The sequence below is a fragment of the Ictidomys tridecemlineatus genome, chromosome 11, assembly GCF_052094955.1.
Source record: "Ictidomys tridecemlineatus isolate mIctTri1 chromosome 11, mIctTri1.hap1, whole genome shotgun sequence".
In the NCBI taxonomy this organism is placed as follows: domain Eukaryota; kingdom Metazoa; phylum Chordata; class Mammalia; order Rodentia; family Sciuridae; genus Ictidomys; species Ictidomys tridecemlineatus.
The window spans coordinates 87424035-87443441 of record NC_135487.1 but is presented as its reverse complement, the minus strand read 5'-3'; the positions used below and the strand labels follow the sequence as shown (position 1 = coordinate 87443441).

At 33.9% G+C, this 19407-nt stretch overlaps 1 long non-coding RNA gene across 2 annotated transcripts in view; it reads left to right on the top strand.

The window, feature by feature from the left end:
* LOC144368182 (uncharacterized) overlaps nucleotides 1-18670 on the top strand; it is a 275404-nt gene extending 256734 nt beyond the window's left edge. For both annotated transcript variants that reach the window (XR_013427963.1, XR_013427958.1), the window contains one exon: nucleotides 18526-18670. This is a non-coding gene — a long non-coding RNA (uncharacterized LOC144368182). The remainder of the gene's footprint in view (nucleotides 1-18525) is intronic.
* Nucleotides 18671-19407: the final 737 nt, after the last annotated feature.

The window sequence follows — 19407 nt, the reverse complement described above, 5'->3', positions numbered from 1 at the left end:
TAGCACCACACTGGAGTTTGTAACAAATGAATCTTTGGGAAACAAGCCACATCCAAAATACAGCAATTGTGAATTAAGCATTCTCTTAAATTTAAAAATCTTTGAACAGCATAGGTCTAAGTTTATAATTCTAAGTTTGATTTTCTACAAAACTAAACCTCGATTATCTAATTTTAAGCCCTTAAAGGTGGCAAGGATAGTGCAGAGAGTTCCCTTACACTTCACACATAGTTTCTCTTATAATTAACATCTTACTTTACTGTGATCTATATATCACCGGTGATGTAGAGATGGTAGACATGTTAATTAGTTTGATTGTAGTGATTTTGATATGTATGTATCAAAACAGGGCCTGGTGTGGTGGTGCATGCCTGTAATCCCAGTGGCTCAGGAGGCTGAGGTAGGAGGTTTGTGAGTTCAAAGCCAGCCTCAGCCAAAGTGAGGCACTAAGCAACTTGGTGAGATTCTGACTCTAAATAAAATACAAAAATATAGGGTGGGGAATTCGACTCAGTGGTCAATTTCCCCTGAGTTCAATCCTTGTACTGCCTGAGTTCAATATATTCTAGGGAAATAATAGGAATGGTGGTAGAGAAGGAGTTACTATACTCTCCTCTAAATTACTTGTAACTGAAGCTCATCACCCATATGAAAATTGCAATTCAAATATAAAATCCCACAGGAGCAACAACAAAATGTATGTCTGAATAGCTAATTTTTATCTATAAATATATGCAGTTAACCACATAACTTTTTGTCCAAGTGAGAACATTTTTTTGCATATTTATGCTATTCACAAATACTCCAGAAAAGCATGCTAAACCAAGATGTATGGTCATCCTTATTGTCACCCAGGCTGTTGAACATCTGGTACTTCAGAGTTGTTCCTCTTAGTTCTAAATTTCCTATTTCTACTTCATATTCCTAAAAATATTTTTCTACATTAAGTTCTATAAAACTGAAAACAACTAAAATATTACAAACATTACAGAAATATTACAAACATTACAGAAATATTACAAACATTAAAGAAACTAGGATAAAATGTAATTCTTACATTGTGGTTGAAAAATAAAGAACCATACAAACAACATCTATTTATTTATAAAATTATAACCTCTAGTTGTGAGGTTACAGAGCCTGTGGATCTTTGCAGGAACTTCTTAAGGGGCTGAGGAAGGATTAAGTTTGGGCGACTGTGGAGAGAGAACACCAGGAATATTGGTAACCTGAGAAGTGAAGATAGGGTCCAAGTATTCACATTGTATACCTGAAGACAGCATGGAGGTGACCCTACAGGAATGGAGCAAAGATAACTTTGGAGTCCAAGCAAATAATTCATCCCTAGCATGCCAACCATAAGATGTTTTAATTGGTATGTGCTAGTTTTTACTGGACTCAATAGTAAAACATTTATGTTGTAAAATGAACATCTGTGAATTAGAGAGCTTACAATATTTCAGCACCAGATAGCTTAGTTGGCCTGAGCACCTCTACTCAATCTCTATATGGGGATTTTAAAGTTTTGCAGAATCTAGAGGCCTTGATTAAAAAAAAAAAAAGGCTAGAGGAAAAGTGGAGGTGAGAATATAGGGTTGGGGAATTCATGCTTCAGCTAAGAGGCAGCTCCTTTGAAATTGGTTCTCAGGTCTCATTTTAAGATACTATTTTTTATTTACCTTTGTCAATCATATGCAATTTTCTTGTTCTTAATATCTATACTTTTATATACAACTTAAGTACTTTTGAAAACATATCTTAAGATTTGTTAAAATTTAAGAGCATAATAGATAGATATAGAAAATAACCAATATTAGTTAATTTTCTATATGGGTTAGAGATTTTTTTTGTATATATATATATATTATATATATATATACAAAATTGATTCTGAAAACATTATATATATTATATATATATATATATATAATATATATAATGGAAGCAAGTTTTTAGATGAAATTAACATGAACTTGGTATCTCAAGTTCTATCTTCAGTAGTAAAAATAGGAAGTCAGCTAAAATGAATACTACTTAAGTAATTCTGAGTATATGTTGAGGTAGGCCCCTACCAGCATTCCAAAGAGGTAGGTATGATTTTGAAATACAAAGTCTGAGAAGGGTACCTACACTACATTATCATAATCAGAGATAAGAGAATCTAAACCTAACTTCTAACAAACCAAAAATCTTAGTGGTTGTTGTTCTTGGGGAAGAAAACGAAAGGACTTAATGAGAAGAAATAAAAGTAAAATGCTGCAACACCAGGAACTGCCGAGGAAATAAAATACAAAATAAATATGAGGACCAGAAGAAAACTTGAAGATATGGGTTAAATAAAGTTCAAGAAAACGTAAAGACTTTTTCCAGAAGCTTCTGAGTAATTTGATATATAATTGCTCGAATAGATTTATGAATGTGGGGTGGAGTGGTAGCTGAGTGCTTTCCAGATAATCATGGGGGGTGTTGGTTAGATGACAGTGGGCTAGATTCACTTCCTCCGGAAGCTACGGCAAAAAACGATTGATTCTGAAAACATTTATGAATTTCATCTTTTCTAATATCAAAATAATCTGAAACACTATTCATTATGATTTTCTAAAAGATATAGACTGTATAATTTTAGGCAGTACAAAAACAGAGATGGATCAGGGGATACAGATGATAAGCAGTTAGTTTTTCAAGTGGTTATTCCCCTTTGAAAGATTATACAGTAAGTAACCTACTAAACTGAGATAAAGAGGTTGTTAGTGAAAATTATGGGGTGCACAATTTTATGGGTGACTATTTTTTGGAATACTTTTTTGTGAAAGTACTGTAAAATGGGTCATTACATTTTGATCAGGGAAAGTCTTATTTTCTTGATTTATATAGTTTTTTATATTATCAAAGAGAAATAAAAATCTGTTCTTATAGGAAAATCAAATAGTCCATAAGCTGAAAGAAATTAAAATCATTTTTTTTTCAATGTAAAGCGATTGCAGAATCTCAAAGATAAATAAAAGATTAACAAAATTCACACCAAATAAGCCCCAGGGTAAAGAATCAAGCCAGCAGGGTTAGAAGGTAGTTTTAGTCTTGTCTCTGCAATAGGCCTTCAGTAAACTATGTGTTTTTGTAGTTCTCTTCACATCTTCAAGTTGACTGGATCCTCTCCAAATGTTTCTACTATAAAAATAAACTATCACATTCAAAGATGTATGCTCAATTAGAACTGAAATTTTCTATGATACATGAGAAAATTTAAAAAAAGGTCATAAGCTGAGATGTCTCATTTTAAATTAATAACTATTTTGAATCAGATAAACTCAAAAATAAATGAAAAACTGATTCATGCTCCAATATGGATAACCCTTGAAAACATGGTAGGTTAAAGAACAACAGGTTACGTGTTGTATGGCTCCAGTCCTATTAGATGTCCAGAACTGGCAAACATATGCAGACCTGAATTATGTTACTTTTTGCCTTGAGCAGGAGTATTGAGAGGAAGAAGTGTCTGCTAATGGTTAGGAGGTTTCTTTGGAAGGTGCTGAAAGTGTTCTAAATTTAGATTGTGAAGACTCTCATAACTTTGCAAATATCCTAAAAACTATTGGATTTCTCACTTTGCATGGATGAATTGTATGGTATGTGAAATACATTTTACTAAAGCTTTAAAAGTAAATAACTTTAGTGTTCTATAAATCAGGCCTTCAGCAGAAGGTTAGTACTATGAAGACAGAGATGTCTTTTGCTCACTGCTAAATTTTCACCATCTTAAAACTATGCCTAGCACTAGTTCTACAATCAACAACTATTTGTTGGCTAAAGTCTTGTTATAATAACTAAAAAAAAGCAGGCAACTTTAAGCTTAAAGTCATTTCAGAATGTTATATTTTTATTAATCTTTTGTTTCTCTGTCAGCAGTAAGCAATGCAAGAGAAATCACCTTTCTTTGAAGATTTGTTGTACCACGGCTATTGGTTTCCGGTAGGCAGCAATCCAAACCTATGGCTATTATTGCCAGCCAAGGCAGGAGATCTGCCAGCTGAAAGAAGGCAGGCCCCTAAGGCATCAAGTGTAATGCTGTATGAGCTGGCGTTCAAGGGTGTACACAGCCCCTCTTATGGGAAGCACAACTGGAGTGTTGCATTAGAGGCTTATGCTAAGTCTGGAGAGCAAGATGTGTGCATGTCTATTTCCTGTCTTTAATTCCATCTTTTTTGTTTGTTTTATCAGGTATAACAAAATGTGCTTGTCTTCTCTCTGAGATTGATTCCCCTGGTTCTTGCATTAAGGCTTTCTCTCAGTAGTTTGCCAGTGAGGTAGGTCTGAGGAGGTAGACCCTGTCTCAAAACACTTTAATCCTATATATAGATAGTCCCTTAAGAAAATCTTCATCAAAAAACCCTGTGCCAATTATTATGGATGCCAATTTGCTCACAAGTTTGGATTACTTTTGTAGGATATAGAGTCTTCATTTAGGGTTTTTAGAGTCTTCATTTATCATTGTTGTTTACTTTATTCTTATATTTATTTTTGTGGTTTTTCTCTTATATTTATTTTTTGCAGAATCTGCTACTGGAACTTTCGAGGTACAGTTTCCTATTTGGTTCTCAGAAGATTTCTCAGTAACAAAGTGAAAAATTTCATAATTTCTATTTCCCTTACACAAAATTAGCAGGAATACTTAAACTTGACTCAAACATAGTAGATCAGTTATTATTCTTTAGCAGTAAAAAATTTGAGTTTGCTCAACAATTAGGTGCAGATAACTTAGAACTATCCTAATGTTTAGGTATAGTTTGAAAATAGGATCAGTAAACAAAAAGCTAAGTTAGTAAAAGAATAATCTTTAATTGATTATTAATATCTCAACAACCCAGAATTGCGCTCAGATATTGAATACTATGGAGTTACTAGAATTTAAATTTATGGACATAAGTAAGTATACATATACTGGATATCACTTTTTTTTGGTACCAGGGATTAAGCCCAGGGATGTTTAACCTCTGAGCTTAATCCACCCCTTTTTAATTAATTAATTTTATTATTATTTTTTTTTAAATTTGAGACATGGTCTAAGTTGCTCATAGTCTCTCTAAGTTGCTGAGACTGGCTTTGAATTTGTGATCCTCCTGCTTCAGCCTCCTGATCTACTGGTAATTCAGGCAGATCAGGAGGCTGCACCACTGCACTGGGCAAGAATAACTTTTGAGAAGTAAGGCAGAAGGTATAGTTTTACAAGTATGATTTTGGAAAATATGAATACACTCATTTTAATTAAATAAAAATATTAGTGATTTTGCTTTTATAAAACGAATGTTACTAAAATTATACGTGAATGAAAATATTTAAGATAGCCTAGAGAAAAATAAGATATCTGAACTTAATCTATTAATGAATGGTTAAAAATAGTTTCATGCATTGTATACTACAAATGACTTTTTTTGGGGGGGGATTTATACAAACTGATTTAGTTTGATGAAATTACCTATTTTATGGAACCACTTAAAAGTACTTAAAAGCTTTAAGAGCCTTAGAATATTTCATTCTTTACTTTAGTATTTTACCCTAAGTAAAGTACACTTCTAAAAGGGAAACACGTTTTTCTAATTTGAATCGAATACAATGAAAAGCTTTTCCAAAAGTACATATTCTTTTCTTTGTAAACCCAAGTAAGCAAAAAATATAAGAATTTCTAACTATAGACTACAATTTCAATGGATGATTTGAAGACAACAGAGACATATAAATAAACTCATGGATGTTCCTTCTGTGACTACTTTGCATGGATTTTTAAAAAAATGTCTGGTTGACAGCATTTTGTATGTGTATGCATCATTTTTCTGTGTTCTATTGCCCCAGTTGCAATTTTGTGGCAAAGTTTACCCTGTCATCAGCCTATTGAGCTGTCAGTGACTAAGTCTCATGTTTTTGGTTAACTACATCACAATGATCACACTGATTGAAAATTTAAAACATAACCCTGCTGTTTTAAATATGATGGTAAGGGTTGGATGTGTTGTAGCAGAGAAACTCAGCATGTTTAGGCAGTGACTGATGACAATGATTAATAGGTAAATATCAGAATTGTGGTATCAAAAGTAGATAAACATTTTAAGTACCTCATGTTTTAAGATTCTTTTAAACATCAGAATTTCAATGCCAAGGTTTATAAATAATCTGTGTTGCATGGGGATATGGTAAAGTGAAACCTATTGATTTTAGGTTAAGAGAAAGCTGGATTGAATTCTGACTTTGCTATACATTGGCATATTTTTCTGACTTTAAGATAAAATTCTAAGTATCAACTTAATTTTTTTGAGAGAATTCATCTAAATAACACAGAACATGCCTGATTTGTTCTAGAAAGCATTATTATTCAGGTGTTTACTGTAATTGTTTGACCTAGTTAGTGTTAAAAGATCAAAAGCAACTCCATAGATAAGTGATTCAAACAACAACTTTATATATCCTAAATGCCTCCATACCTTCATTTATATTTCAAAATGAGTAAAAATAAACTAACAAATAAAACAATTCTCCATTTAAAAATTCGTTTCTATTTTTATGATAATGAATGTCTACTGAGCACATGAATATACCAGATGAAATTTCTACATATTATTAATTTTGGGGGGGTATGGTATTAATAAATTCTGGACTCGTTCCATCCACAAGCATAGAAAATTTTAAATATTTTCACTCTTTTTGTGTTGGTGAGAATTTCAGGTGGAACACGAATGTTTACAAACCCATAATCAACAGGAAATGTAATTTCTGCACCAAAATAAGGAAAACAAAAGTTGCAGATTTTTTCCACTTGCCAATCACTGAAATGTGTAACCCCTCTGAAGATAACAGGTAACTGAAGCACCCCTCCATTCAGTCAGACCTCTTCCATTTGATCTAAGAGTTACAACATAAAATAAAAAGCACTCTGTCTCTGAGCACCCAGCTCTAGTTGGGTCAGGAGCTTGGGGACAGGGCTGCTGTCCTAAGGAAGTTTCCATAAAAGACATCCTATTATTTTACCAGCATATGGGAAAAATATGCTCCAGAAACATAATTAACCTGATTGCTTATATGCTAAAATAGATTTCTGATGTGGCCTAGATTGGTTCAACCTTCAACAATTATTTTAACCCAATTCCATTTAGTGTCCTGGATATGGGGAAGAAGTAGAAAGGCAGAAGCTGTGGCCTATGATGGAGTACTAACACAGGGTTCCATCCACCAGTGCTCATCGACAGTGTGTGGGCCACCTGTATATGAGTGTCAGTGCTACCTGGGATATGCACCATTAAAACTGAAAAAATATGTCATTAATAATTGAAAAGCATTTTGAGTTTAGAAAATTCATTCATACCAAGTACCAAGTAGTAAAGTCACTAATTTAACAAAGTATATTATTTTCACCCACACGTTATTGATATCATATTGTAGCTCTGTTAATTAGTATACTCCTCAGATCATCAGCAGCAACTGGAGTTTTCTAGAAATGCAGAATCTTAAGGTCCTGTTTCTGACCAACTGCTTACATCTGTGTTTTAACAAGATCCAAAGGTTTATTGTATGCTCCTTAAAGTTTGAGCAGTACTGATACCAAGAACCTATTGGTAACTATTGCAGGTACAAGAGCCTTGATTTTAATAGTTAACAGCATCTACCCAATCTGGGCTACAATGAGCCAGTTCATTCACTATATTCTTTTTAATCTCATTTCATATTAAGGTAGTACTTACTAACTGCTAAGTAAGTAAATTCTAAGTTTTCAATAAACGTTTGCACAAATAAAACAGTCTTTTTTCCTACTTATTTTTTTGTTGTACCAGAGATTGAACCCAGAGGTGTCTAACTGGTTAGCAACATCTCCAGACCTTTTAATTTTTTATTTTGAGACAGAGACTCACTAAGTTGCTCAGAACCTCATTAACTCGCTGAGGCTGGCTTTGAATTTACAGTCCTCCTGTCTCAGCCTCCCAAACCACCATGATTATTTGCATGTGCCACCACACCTGGCTTAAGTTTTCTTTGTGTGTTCTGTGGCTGAAGGAAAAAAAAAAGAATCACACAATCTTCAAGAATGCTACTTTCTTTAGAATTTCAGTTTTCAGCCTTGCTTGGACCTGTAAGATTATGGAACAATTCTTGTTTTCATTCTTATTCAATTTCATGTTATTTTTTTCTCAAAATGTTTTAAAACTTTGTCACCAACTCAGGGCACCTTCATTTTTACTTTGTTTTTTTCTTTCAGTGGATGGTCTTTGAGGCAATTTGAAGAAAAGTTTCTTACTGTCTTAGTCTCTTTGTTTTGCTCTTGCAGAGTATCTGTGACTGGGTAATATATAAAGAACAGTGACTTAATTCTCACAGTTCTAAGCACTGGCTGATTTATTGTCTAGGGAGGGTCTGGTCTCTGGTGATTTCTGAGATAGAACCTTGAATTCTCTGGAGAGGAGGAAAGCTGGGTCCTCACTGACATAAGGCAGAAGGTCAAAAGAATTTCTCGTCCAGCACCTTTATAAAGCCTAATTTAGACCTCTCTTCTACACTATATACGAATCAGTCAACAGTTGGAAGATTTTGAAAGAACAGCCTCAAGTTTTCAGGAGTAGCTGGGTGTGGTAGTGCATGCCTGTAATCCCAGAGGCTTGGGAGGCTGAGACAGGAAGATCTAGATTTCAAAGCCAGCCTCAGCAACGGTGAGGCACTAAGCAACTCAGTGAGACTCTGTCTCTAATTAAAATACAAAATAGAGCTTGGATGTGGCTCAGTGGTGAAGTACCCTGAGTTCAATCCTTGGTACCCCAAAAAGAAAAAAAAAGTGTCTCAAGAGTAAAGTTTTTTTTTTAAATAAGAACACAAAAACTTCTAACCTTAAGAGATATATCAAAAAATGAAATAAATATAATTAGAAAATTTTGGTAACCAAAGGCAAGCCATAATATAGAAGTTTTATGTAGTTCATATAATCATACATTGTATCCAGTACATAATAGTAGCTCTAAAAAACAGTTAGCTTCATTTAAAATAGGCACACATTTAAAATAAGCACTTTACAAACAAATTTTCCAAAAAGTTAGTAAACATTTTAAGAGTGTTCCATCTCATAAATCATAAAGGAAGTGAAAATTAAAATCACAGTGAGACACTGCTACACATTGACCAGAATAGACAAAATGAAAAAGACTGAAAATTCTAAATGTTGATAAAACATGGCATGACTTGGATATCATACACCGCTCAGAATGTAAGTTGATCCCACAATTTTAGAATTTTCTTTCAATAAGACACCATGTGACTGAGCAATTACATTCATAAGCAATACCCAAAGTAAGTTCTTACATATGTTCAGCAAAATATAAGTGCCAAAATATATGTTTTTCCAAAAGAGGATGATGTATGAATTCATGGTTTATGACATGTAATCAATGTAGAAATACCATCGATTGGAATTTATATTTGATTTACTTTAAAAAGAAGCCTGTAGGGGGAAAACAAGTTCTATAAGTTTAACACATGTAGAAAAGGCTTTAACTAGACAATAAATGCCATTAAAAATCAGAAAGTGAATATTGGCAACTATATTTCCCTCTTGACTAATATTTTTCACTTCCACCTCTGAATACTATTAAACAAGCCTAATCCTAGACCTTTAATAAGGATCGCTGACTAGCAGGAAAAATGCCAAAGAGACATGCTAATGGCTCTTTAAATACAAGTGTATTTAAGGCACTATTTAACAGATTAGTCCAACTGATTTCTTGGCAGTTCCCACATTATTATAACCAGGGTTGTGCCTGTGGAAACAGTATGTGTTGTAACCTCTCAGGAACACATCCTTTGCCCAGGCCTCAAAGAATTCCCACAAAGATCCACGGAATGTGAGCTTCCAACAAAAAAACAAATCACAAAGCCTTCTGCATCGGGAATTGGTCTTGCAGAAATGGCTACTGCAGCCTCTAGAAAGGCATCTGGACAGACAGAGAAACAGAGACAGACTATAATCCAAAGTGATGACTAAATTGGATGCCTCTGATTTATGATGGCCATGTTGCATGGCTAAACTCTGGCTAAGAAGCAAGAATTTTCAGGTTTCCCAAAGGTAGGTGATCTTCCACGCCCACTCAGACTTAAAATACCATAATTATGACCATAAAAAGGGAGCTCAGTTGACCATTGCCAAAATATCATCAATATTCAGTAAAAAATGTGATTTGTCTCCTGAATCTCAGTTCTACCCTCATTACCACATCCATGGGGATGGGCCCTGATAAATCATTATTGGTCCTTTCAATACATGGATTAACTTGACTCTTGTCCAGAACAATTCTAGAATGCTCTGGCACACGCCTCTTCTTCCTTTTCTTATTTATTTCTCCCTTCCTTCCTCTTCCTTCCCTCCCTTCCTTCCTTCCCTTCCTTCTTAAAATTTTTGTCCATCATCTTCATTCTGTACTTGTGAGAATGAGACCTAATATATTCAACTGGTTGGTAACTATGTCGCCTTAAAAGATCCACTTGTTATAAACCTTGTGTATTTGATGGGTTACAAAGTCATGGGTGAAAATAAATCTGAAGAAAATGAACTGGTCAAATTTAACATGTACAAAATAGAACCAACCAGAACTATTTTTGTTATGTGGAATTGTCATCCCTCATAACAAAAACTGGAAATTGTTTTTAATATTGATTTAAAATACTCCAGATGTGTCTGTTCGATTTGGCTACAGCTAACATGCTGCATCTGTATGAATAGCTTTGAAGTTTCAAAAGCTATGAAGGTTGTGAACTAAAACTAAATTTTGTGCCCGTTAAAAGTTTCCTTGTCAATTGACCATCAGAGATCATATTAAATTTCAATTAGAGTGCTATTTTGGCCCTGAGACTTTCCTGTGAAATTCAGGCTGATTTTGAGTATTTTGTTTGTTTGTTTTGTTTAATTTTGTTTTACTAAGTAATTTGAACTTTGCCAAGCTTGATTTTAAGAATCAGATCATAAAATTTTGTAATATTACTGAGGTAAACTTGGAATATTTTGTTTTCTTTTTTTGGTTTAATGTTTAAAAGCTACTCCCTCCATAATTTGCCTATTTATTATTTCAGAACAATACAAATACTCAGCTTCTAACTAATTTTGGTCTTAACATGTTAGAGAAATGAATAGAAAGTCCTTGAAAACTCAAGAGTCACATGCTTCACTGCTTCAACATGAAGTTCCATGTCCACAGCAAAGGACAGCTTTTGTTTATTATTTATAACCTATTCTCTTTATTACCATTTTGCTTCTACAGATGCTATAAATGACATAATTTGATAACGACCATTGACTTTGAGTATCTGAATAAACAAAAAGTACATTATATGCTGTGAATGTGTGAATTAATTTATTTTACAGTCATTAGCTACACAAAAAATACTCATTCGACTATGGTAAATATAAACAAATTCAAATGTTGTTCTGTTTTTCTTAAAGTGGAACTGATTATCTATTTAATCTGGATTTTTATGAGATATTTATTCAGATGACATTTTCAGTCTATTTTGGAATGTTGTTAATTCCAGACTTGCTTGTGTGGAATGCAAGATTAACAACATTCTTGAAAGCATTGAAAAAACCTTTCACTCATATGTTATTGTTAAAAGAGCAGCAGATGTTACAAAATTTCAAACCTGCAGTCCAGCTAATAACTTACCCCTTCCTCATTCAATAACTCATTTATTAATAGGTTTAGTATAAAAGACCAATAAATATTGCCTTGGCCAGAGAAGACATTCTATGATGTCACCTGCAAAAGTATGAGTGCTGTTTCCTTATTGCACCAGGCCAAAGTGTGGGATCTTCCACAATTTTGCCCCTGTTAATAGAGCTAATCTTTTCATTCCAATAAAGTGGACAGAAGTAAATAAAGTGCATGGGTTTTCGAGGCTCATCGTTTATGTAGTCTTTCAAAACATCTCTTACTTGGAACAGAAATCAAATAGCAACTACTGAAAAAAAGCACCGCAACAAGATGAAGAGCCCATGGTGCTCTGCTGCTTCTTTGGCTAAGCATTATTTTCTGATTCAGTTGGAGGCTCTGGAGAGTGAGTATGGTAGACTCATTAAGGAGGATTATAGCAATCCAACTTGGAAAATTGGGTATAACTGTATTGCCAGCTGGAGATGAAAGATATTTCTAGTTCTTACAACAATCAAAGTTCAGAAGCAGTAAAACAAACAAAAAATGTAGTCCCAGTAGACTGTTTTGCTTCTGGAAACTGGTAGACAAAAGTTTCCTTTTATTGGTGAGGCTACATTTTCTCGATGGTTTAGCAAATGATTTTCCCCTTACAATTGTTAACACATCCCTTTAGCCCAGGTAAAGCTTGATCCAGCTGAAGTCCTTCCATATTTCTACACCCTCTTGGCTTCCATGGCAGTAAAGACTTCCAATTGCAAAGGAACACATGATCAGTTTAGATGTTCCCTTCTTTATATTCTTACACAATAAATCCTGAGCTTTGTTTTGACATTTATTATAGAATTTTTTCAAAACATTCATTTATTATATGTCATTCGCCTTCTTGTCTTATCTGAATTCTTTGTACCAATCTATTTTCCTAGCTTATAAACTTCTTGAATATGAATGCAATGTGTAATTTTTTTCTTCTATAATCATGAAACATTGCTTCTACTAGCCAGCACCCAGTAGGTATATATGATGCAAGAATAAGCAAATACATGAAACTACTCATATGTGTCCTTTTTGTGCTGAGAGATTTAGAGAGTGCTGTTAAACATAGATGTCAATATATCTATGATGATAGATAGCTTTTTATCATTGCTTAAATAAACTTATTATTAGAATGTTTGGTTTAAGTCACTCTTTCACAGGAATTTTGAGGAGAGTCACTATCTGGGATTACCATATAAATTACCAAGAAGATTAAATTCAATTGCTAAATCATAAAATTTAATAAGGTAACATTGGTAAAGCAATTTAAAGAGTATTTGACATATATCAAAACTAGACAAGAGCTCATTAAAGAAAAACGACTGAATGTCCTCTCTGTTCACAGAAGAGTCTGTATAGACTCTTATGCACATAATCAAATCAAGATTTTAATCTTAATCACAAGTGATCTTGATTAGAATCAAGAATTATAAAAAAAAATACAGCAGTTGATGCACAGTAATGTATCATGCAAAATAGCAAATATGGTTTTAAACTGTGTTCAATAAATGTATGGTAATTTTTTTTAATTAGAGTAAAAAAAGTATAAATCTAAACCATAAGTCTTTCATTAATCTGAAAATATCTGAAATTTTATATCCTTATGAATAAAAGATGTGTTCAATACATGTCCATCTACCCATCTACTGAAAAATAAGTTAGGAAAACTACCCCATACACAATAGCCTCAAAAAAAAAATAAAGACTTGCAAATCAATTTAACAAAAGAGGTGAAAGACCTCTACAATGAAAACTGCACTACACTAAAGAAAGAAACTGAAGAAGACCTTAGAAGATGGAAAGATCTCCCATGCCCTTGGATAGGCAGAATTAACATTTTCAAATGACTACACTACCAAAAATGTTATACAGATTTAATGTAATTTCTATTAAAATCCCAATGATATTCTTTATAGCAATAAAAAAAAGTCACCATGAATTTCATTTGGAATAACAAGAGATCCAGAATAGCCAAAGTAATCTTTAGCAAGAAAAATTAAGTACAAGGCATCACTATACCAGACCTTAAACTATGCCACACAGCCATAGTACCAAAAATGACAGGCACCAAAATTGATAAGTAGATCAATTGTACAGAATAGAAGACACAGAAACAAACCCACAAAAATACAGTTATCTCATACTAGACAAAGGTGCCAAAAACATTCATTGGTGAAAAGATTGCCCCTTCACAAATGGTACTGGGAAAACAGTAAATCCATATGTAGCAAAATGAAACTTAACCCCTATCTCTCACCATGCACAAATTTCAAAGTGGGTCAAAGACTTAAGCACTAGAACTGCCCTTGTGCCTAATAAAATAAAAAGTAGGTCCAAATCTTCATCATGTCAGTTTAGGACCTGACTTCCTTAACTAGACTCCTAATGCACAAGAATTAAAATTTAAAAAATCAATAAATGGGAGGGATTCAAACTAGAAAGCTGCTCCTCAGGAAAGGAAACAATCAATAATGTGAAGAGAGAGCCTACAGAAGGGGAAAAAAATCTTTACCACATGTTCCTCGGATACAGCACTAATCTCCAGCATATATAAGGAGCTCAAAAAACCTAAGAGCAAAAATAAATAAATAAAAAATAAAATAAAATAACCCAATCAATAAATGGACTAGGGAACTGAACAGACACTTCATAGAAGAAGAAATGAATTGATCAACAAATATATATGCAAAAATGTTCAACATCTCTGCAATTAGAGAAATGCAAATCAAAACTACTCTAAGATTTCATCTCTCTCCCGTCAGAATGGCAATAATCAAGAATATAAGCAACAATAAATGAGAATGTGGGAGAAAAGGTACACTCATACATTGCTGGTGGGACTGCAAATTGGTGCAACCACTATGGAAAGCAGTATGGAGATTTCTCAGAAATCTTGGATTGAAACCACCATTTTACTCAAGTATCCCTCTCTTTGGTTTATACTCAAAGGACTTAAAATCAGCAAACTACCATGACGCAGCCACATCAATGTTTATAGCAGTTCAATTCACAATAGCCAAACTATGCAACCAACCTAGATGCCCTTCAACAGATACATGGATCAAGAAAACGTGATTATTTATACAATGAAATATTACTAAGCCTTAAAGAAGATTGATATTATGGGATTTTCAGGTAAATGGATGGAGCTGGAGAATATCCTGCTAAGCAAAATGAGGCAATCCCAAAAAACCAAAGGCCCAAATTTTTTTTCTGATTTGTATATGCTAATTCACAATAAGGCAGGGAGGCTAGGGAAAAATAGAAGTACTTAGGATTAGTCAGAGGGGAGTGAAAGGAGAGGATGTGGTATCAGGTTAGGAAGGACAGTAGAATGAATTGGACATTATTACCCTCTGTGCATGTACAACTACATGACTGGTGTGATTCTACATCATGTATAAGCAGAAGAATGAGAAGTTACACTCTATTTACATATGATGTGCCAAAGTGTATTCTACAGTCATGTTTACCTAATTAAAACATTTTTTAAAAAAAAGAAGTGTTGATTAGATCCTCCTCATATATCTTTTCTCATAGATCACTCACCTTTTGAGATGTCTTAACTTTCTGTCCAACCTTATGTACTTCTTTGACCCTCTTACTTTCTAGAATTTTCATACACAAGACAAAGTAGATCATTCCTGATCTTTAATAGGATGCAAAATTTAATTTCCCTATGCCTTGCTCATTTCTTATCTTTGTTGCTAGGCCCAGGTTAATACAACACAAAACCTAACTAAACAAGATGCCTTTCCTGGGCTGAGCTCCTAGGATATTTTGAATGACACAGAGCAGGAAAGGAAACAGAACAAGATGCCCAACTAGAGCAGAATTACACTCAAGGATAATTGCAAAGGATGAGTAAAGAAGCACTGTAGTATTCAAGTTGGAGAGATAATTATAAGCCAAAAGCAAATAAATCAGATGTAAAGAGTGGGAGAGATGAAGGAGGAACACGTGTAGAAGTGTAAGACACAATCAGAGAACTTGGCTCATTAATTCGGTCATGGCAAAAACTGGTTTTGCTAGAGTTGGAATGGATGCCCCAACTAGAATGAAAGCCATAGGTTATGGCGAACTCTTCTCAATTATATAGTACTTCCAGGAAATAAAAATAATTTATTTGAATAAAAAATCTTGTTGAATGTTTCTATTCGCCAGATCTTGAATCACTTGTGTTTATACAAACAAACAAACAGGCAACTTTGAAAAGCAAGGAAGTCACATGTACAACAAAAGTAATTACACAAATACAAGACACAATGAGAACACACAGTGGGGACAATTAAACATAGTCTGAGAGCTTTATCAGTAAAGACTTATTTAGGAAAGTGACATTTAGGATGAGATCTAACTATCCTCTTTAGACCAACCTCAGCTAGGTCCCAGAGCTACTTGTCAACATTTATGTTCATCTCTTATTATGATGCTTGTTGTGTTACACATAGTAATGAACCAAAATACTTCTCATTTCCCTGAGGTTTCCAACCTTTTCCCAACCTCTACTCTTTGTGAAGATTTATGCTGACATAGTTGTGGGAGATGGAGATCCTCTAGCATAGGCTCATCATGTTCTTTAACTTTGGTTAAAATATTGTTTTCATGTGCTTCTCCTTTTAGTCCCTAGATTGGGAAAGGTCTGGCTCTTTCTTGTAGGTCCAAGGTGAAACTTTACAAGTGAGTCCCATTCATTCCTTCATTAATCAGGACCAGCTTCTAGCAGTTTTCTGTTCTTTCTTTGACATTTTCCATCTTTCTTGCTTTGCTATTTCTTCTGTGCTCAGGCCATTTTTGTTAAATCTGGTAAACTTTCATTCTTTCATTCATAACCTGGATTTTGAAAAAATAAATTCATATTCATTGTTTTTGTTCAGTATTAACTCATTCAGCAAATGGCTCGGTGTCTGGTATTTGCTTCTATCCACCTGCACTTGCTCTCAACAAGGCTACCACTGATGTGCTGATCGTCGTTTTCATTTAAGTATCTGTTCTCAGATCCAGTCCTTGATCTACAAGTGGTATCCAGCTTCTGAAATAGCTTTTTTTGAGACTCAATCTTGCCTGCAGTATCTGTTCTCAGATTCAATCCTTGATCTACAAGTAGTATCCAGCCTCTGAAATAACTTTTTTTTTGAGACTTAATCTTACCTGCACTCTTAGAGGTATTCTCCCCCCACCTCTTTCTCTCTCTACTCAAAATTTGACTCTCATTCTTTTTGAAGATCTCTTTAAGGTAAAGCAAGCCATGATAACTATACGGCTCAGTCTGCAAAGGGATTTGCCTATTAATTTGATAAATATTTAATATATATATTATGTAGTGAACATGTGCCAGGTCATGTCCTAAATTATTTTCAGGCATTAATACACTTAATCCTCACAAAAGCCCCAAGAGAGCTAAAAAATTGAGACTGAGACACAAGAGAAGTGACTTGCTTAAGATCACATAGTGATTCAACTAACACTCTGACCTGTAGTCTATCTATGATTTTAAAAATAATATTGCTTTTGATATTGCTGCATATGAACACAAACATGCTGGGAAACCTCTACACCCAATTATTTTTGACTGTGGAAGAAAGTAGCTCTAGAAATCTTTACTTCCCCTCATACTGAACATATGGACCTACTCTAAAGGAGCTCTTAAGAATGGACCACCAAGAAGTCATTGGATGTGATGCAGGAAGTCCATGGATTTGGATCACGAAAAAGAAAATATGACTAACTTCTAATGAAAATATAGCATTTTCTTAAAATATTAATGTAGGCTACAAATCATGATGCTTTTGGCAGTATACATGAATTTGACACCACTGGAAACCAGGAATGGTTTATATCACATTATAGAATTTTTCAAATTTTTTGAAATATTATTTGGAACCATCATTACATTAAAATTATGGAAATCATCTGACCACTAAATCCTATTTTCTAATGCAGTAATAAGCAAACATATGAAAATACATTATTATGTTATACTTAAATTATGTTGGTAACTATTTTGAAATAATTATGCTTCATTTTTATTCCATGAATTCTATTTTAGACAGTTAAAATCATTATTCTGAGAAGGGATCCACAGGTTTTACTAGAAAAGTAAAGGCTTCAACACACATACACACTCACAAAGTACAAGCCTGTTCCAACCCTCTTTATTCTTATACTTGCTTTATCTCTTCTGATCAGTCTAATTGGGACTTGAAAACGAGTCACATCGTCAAATTGTCAGCAATTTCCTCAGTCATTAATTTGGTGTTTAATTATAACACTTTGTACCATAATTTATATAACTATTACTTTATTTTTTATATTTAGATTGTTTCCAGTTTGTGCTATTACAAATAATCAAATTGTGAGCATCATTTAAAATTGTCTTTTCACAATCTTCGCCTATGGAAATCTAGCAAATTTTGAAATCCATTTCAAATATCATTCTCTCTCTCTCTCTCTCTCTCTCTCTCTCTCTCTCTCTCTCTCTCTCTCTGTGTCTGTCTCCCTCTCCTTCTCTCTCTTTTCCTCCATGAAAAAAAAAGTATGACTAACTTCTAAAGAAATAATAATACTACAACCACAGAGTAAACTTTTCTGAATTTGATCACATCTTACTATGGTTTGGATGTGAGGTATCCCCAAAAGCTCACGCATGAGACAATGCAATAAGTTGGGTTACAAGAGCCTTAACTCAATCAGTGAATTAATTACTTGATAGGATTGAGTAGTATCTTGATGGGGTGAGACTGGCAGAGGTAGGGCATTGGGGGCGTGGCTTTGGAGTACGTATTTTGTATGTGGCAAGTGGAGTTTCTCTCTTTGCTTCCAGATCATCGTGTGAGATGCTTTCCTCTGCCACACTCTTCCTTCATGATGTTCAACCTCACTTTAAGTCCAGAGGAATGGAGTCTGCTGTCTGTGGATTGAGACCTCTGAAACTGTGAGCCCCTAAATAAACTTTTCCTTCCCTAAAATTGTTCTGGTCAGATCTTTTAGTTGCAGCAGGAAAAAAAAAATGACTAAAACACATCTTGTTCCAGGTTTGTTTCTCAATGCATAATGAATGACAAAATAAGCAATAAGCTTCTAAAGCAAACATGAGAAATCTGTCAGGATTCACTGTACATCTTCTTCTTTTGAGTTATCATATTTCTAAAAAAAAAAAATTAAAAGGATACCAGAGAAAATGTCCGGAGAAAGGCAAAAGTAGTGTGTGCATTGAAATAATGATGCAATAATTCCAAGTGAATCTACTTACAATGCCAAAGAAAACTTAAAAGCAACTTCAACCTAGTCAGAGTAACAGGGTTAAACAGGAAAATGAGATGAAACTTTTTTTTTTCATCAACCAGAATGTTTGTTATTTATAAACACACACACACACACACACACACACACACACACACACACACTCTCACAGGACAATTAATGACTTCTTGTGAACATGGGATTTTTTGAATACATATTAAAATGGTAGTTGTTTTCTGTGTACAAGCTCAAGAACTTTAAATTCATTCTTGATGCTCTGGAGAGAGAGAAAGGGGGAGAGAAAACGATAGATATGCTAGTGAGATAGGAAAGTGATTTAGAAAGATAGAGACCATTTTGCAGACTGTACAAATGGGAAGAGAATCCTTTTTTGTTTTTATATCTTATATCTCTACAAAAGTTATAGGCTCTAAGATCATAGAATATATCTGATAAAGACTTT